Below are 4824 nucleotides of genomic sequence, written 5' to 3' on the forward strand. Positions count from 1 at the left end.
TGGTCACCCATCTGTAATTTGGAGCCACGCCTCCCCAGGAAACGCAGAGGGGTTGAGGCACATGGCTTTCACTGGGGCAGAGCTCCACATAGTTTCTCCTGGTTGGTTATGATGTCCAGGGTTTGCTGTTGCAGAAATAAAACCATTGCACCAGTCGCACTGAAACAATCAGAATAATACCAAACATGAATATTATCTAAACTGACTTTGTCATGAAACATGCAATGCTGTACACAACATTTAGTGACTGAGTAAAGAGGGAGAGAGCAATAGAGGGGGGTTCAGGAGAAGGTCAGGGCCTAACAGGCCGTGCCCTCTGAAACCTTCCCGTGCCGTAAAGGATGTTGCCTCGTCGAAACAAGTTTTACGGCTGGAGGCCTGAGTCTTCCCCCACAGGCTCCTGCCCGTATGGGTGCGGAGATAGTGGGGGTTAATGGTGCATGCTCCTGGGTTAAATTACTTTACAGCCACATTTTGCCACAATACCAGAGGAAGCCAGCAAGCTGACCAGCCCTGAGTGATAATGCCAGATATAATAATAATATATAATAATTTCCGTCTTACACACACATGCATAAACATCCAAGCAAACACACACACACATAAACACATACACACACACACCAAACTTTCACACACATATATTTACACATACACATCCACACATATACACACACAGATACACACACACACACACAAACATGAACAAACATATATTTATAGACACACACACACATAAACACACGCACAGAAACACACACATTTATTTACACACGCACAGACACACACACACACACACACACAAAGACACACACAAAGATGCACACACATATTACATTACATTACATTACGTGGCATTTAGCAGACGCTAGTTATCCAGAGCGACGTACAACAAAGTGCAAATTAAACACAAGAACACGTGCAAAAGTGGACCTGAGAGGACAGTACAGTCCAAGTGTAAACATACAGAAATTCAGAACCCTTGAAGAGTACAATCAACTTTCAAACTAGCATACCACAGTTGGCAGCAAGAATACAACAATACAACAGCCAATAAAAACAACAATACCTATACAAGTAACGATATCTATACATAAGTGCCATTACGGTCTAAGGCTAATCACGGTGGTTGTGAGTTGGGGAGGGAAAGGTGTAGCCTGAAGAGATGGGTCTTCCGTCTGCGCTTGAAGGAGGTCAGAGACTCTGCCATTCTGACATCCACCGGGAGGTCATTCCACCACCGTGGGACCAGGACAGACAGCAGTCGTAAGCGTGGAGTGCAGGTGTGGCGAGGGGGAGGCGCCAGACGGCACAAAGTGGCAGAACGGAGGGGTCTTTTTGGTGTATAGGTCTTGATAAGGGATTGAATATATACATATATTTATAGACATACACACACACACACACATATACACACACAGAGAAAAACACACATATATTTACACACGCACGCACGCACACACACACACACACACACACACACACACATATACACAGGTTATGCCTGATCAGGACTCATATGAGCTGTCTGAGGAAGCCCAGCTTTGGTGGATGTGGAGCTGTTGGTTCAGTGAAAGACACACTTCTCCCTCCTCTCATCCAGTAAAAATCTATGTGCAGCACAGGGAGAACACAGTGGAGCTGATGGTGCCCTTTTTACAGTTAAAAGGCTGAACCAACAGCCACTCTCATTATCTTGTTAATCGTAATTAATAGTATTATAGTACAGTATTTACTGTGCATTTTCACTAAGAAAAGAGATAGTATGGTCAAGAGATCACCTGGTTGCTTTGCCTGAATTAATTTCCACGCCTTGAAGTGTCAATAGATTTTGAGGCTCAGTGTGTGTTTATTCTCAAAGTAATTTGAGACGTCCACACGACTCCAGTATGTAAATACATACCTATAATCAAACTGGAAATACGTTTTTTCTTGTTGTACTGAGAGTGTTCGTACACGGAACTTTGTCACCTGTTTGAACAGCCAATAAAAACTGCCCCTGACTTGTGACCTCCTACTGGAAAATGATCAGCTCAAGTCCTCCTACTCTGTACACTTTGAGTTTTACAGTGCAGGGTACAACAGGGTCTCAACCAGAGGAGAGACTCAAGGACAGACAAGCTCAGATACAGCGATGGCAGCCCTCTGTGTTATTCTTGTGTTTTTCAGCAAACTCTGTAAGTGTATACTTGTTTCTGACTTATTGACCAAAATCATTTTACAATCATTTTAAGTAGTGTACAGAGAGTACACAGAGAATGGTGGGTGTTTTTGCTTTGCTTTTTCCCCCATTGTCAGTGAAGTTGAAATATTGCTTTCTGTTGGATTCCAGGTGGTCTGCTTGGGCAGAGTGTAGTTCAGCCCAAGGCTCTGCTGACAGCTCAGCCTGGAGACAACGTGACTCTCCCGTGTTTCTATTCTGACGATATGGAAGGAGTGGCCAAGCTCAGCTGGATGAAGCAATCACTTGGACAGAAGCCTCAGCCTGTAGCAAAGATTGTGAACTATCAATCAGATGCTGTGTTTTTGAATGAGTTTAAAGACAGTAAACGTCTCAGTGCTAAGACAGCAGAGGGAAGCTTTAACCTGACTGTCTCAAAGGTAGAGCCATCAGATTCAGCAACATACTACTGCACTTTTACAATCTACGGTGAGATCAGCTTTGGAGATGGAAGTACCTTAATGGTGACGGGCAAGTTTGAATTTTATTTTTCCATCGCTTAACTTAACTTGTAATTTGTCATTCTACGTTATAAATTGAAGTTATGCTTCTTTTTTCTAATACTTTTAGGAAAATTAAGTATTGATTCAATTTATCTGACAAAAACACTCTGAAGTCCCTTGCCATAAAATTTATATTTGCAGAATGAACTGTTTATGGTGATGCTTTTGCCAAAAGCAGAGCTGCCATTTGCTGTACATCTTAAAGGCTACATTTATATACTCAGTGAGTACTTGACTAGACTTTTTTTGAACTTAATACGTCTTCTGCTGGTGTAGCCTGTCCATTAACATAACATTGCTTATAGACATGATCATTTCTAGTGCACAAACTGCATCTGAATCATACATATGCGCAAAAACATGCTGCACTTTATATTATAATCGGTAGAGTCATCTTCAGCTCTCTGTATAACCTACAATAACACAAAGCCAGACTGCATTTATATGTAAATCTTACACAGTGGAATCCAAAGGACAATTCTGTATTGAGTGTAATGAGTGCTAACTTTTGACAGGGCCAGAGTCCCAGAGCAGGACAGTAGTGCTGCAGCAGCCCGAGTCTGAGTCAGTGCAGCCAGGAGACTCTGTGACTCTGCAGTGTACAGTACACACTGAGACCTGTGCAGGAGAACACAGTGTGCACTGGTTCAGACCGGGCTCAGGAGAGTCCCCTCCAGGAATCATTCACACCCATGGACACAGGAGTGATGAGTGCCAGAGGAGCTCTGGGACTGTGTCTCCCACACAGAGCTGTGTCTACAACTTCCCCAAGAGGAACCTCAGCCTCTCTGATGCTGGGACTTTAAGGGTAGGAACAAAATCAATCATGAAATGAAAACTTTCTGAGTACATTCAGTTTTTAAAAGGTTCATGCATTTATCTTGTGAGACTACAGCAAAAAATGTTAATATTTAATATTTAGTTTAAATTATTAGAACATTCATCAGATGTCATCATTGTTTAACATTTTGCATTTTTTTATTTTGTCACTTTGTAATAGTTTTTATATCCTCCATCTTATTATTATGCAGATCAATTCTTTGGACTGGTTAATTTTGTCACTGTCTTATTATGATCTAATTGAAGTTTTTCTTTTTTCTCAAAAAGTCAATGTTCTGACGAACTATATTGCCTTCCATTTCTGTAATGATTGTGACATCAGCATTAGACTGTTCAGTTAAGAACAGTTTAATCACATACAATATGTGAGCTCACATATTAATTGGTTAATATTACTTGTGAAGTGCTCTAAACTAAATCTTGTTTTAAAATATAAGAAAATGAAGTCCTCCCATATGGCTTGGCGGCAGCTTTGACGTTGAGTGTGATTGTGAATATCATCCTCACTCTGAGGAGGAGAAAAAACTGTGAGAACTGCAAAGGTAAGAGACCAAGGTATCAATGTGTGGTACATGTAATATGTATTATTTAACAGCTTATACACAATTACACTCAATAAGAGAGAACTATATGTTAAGTGTTTGTGTAAAGTAGTTTAACAAAATTGAGTACAATATTGTCAGGCCATTTTGTGAATAGCATGCAGAAATACTCATATACAGTCCCTGTACAGTTCTGCAAAACAACAAGTAAAGCTACTCCATCGGTACAGATTACTGTCTCACACTACTTGTACTGTAGGTATGTGCACATCTAGTCATACAGTATCACATGTAATGTAGAAGTCAGCCAAATCTCACTTGAATTTATGAAACTTCAGCTTCTGATAATTTATTAATATATATCAGCTGGCATGAACTAAAGTATAGCCACTTGATATGTAAGACAGCTCTGATGTGACAGTCCCTCATTGTGAAATTCTTTTGTGTATGAGTGTGTAAGTGAATGGTGTGTGTGCCCTGCGATGGACTGGCCACCTGTCCAGGGTGTATTCCTGCCTTTTGCCCAATGTATGCTGGGCTGTTCAGGATAAGCAGGTTAGGATAATGAATGAATAATGAAGAGGAAATATTTCTTACATATTTGATTACACATCATCAAAGTAGTTATATTAGTTGAACAATTTTTTTCAGACTCTATGGTTTATATTGTTCGGGGAAAATGCCCTTTTTAACATTTCACAGGTGAGCATCGTCTGAT

The sequence above is a fragment of the Conger conger genome, chromosome 3, assembly GCF_963514075.1.
Source record: "Conger conger chromosome 3, fConCon1.1, whole genome shotgun sequence".
NCBI classification, from domain to species: Eukaryota; Metazoa; Chordata; class Actinopteri; order Anguilliformes; family Congridae; genus Conger; species Conger conger.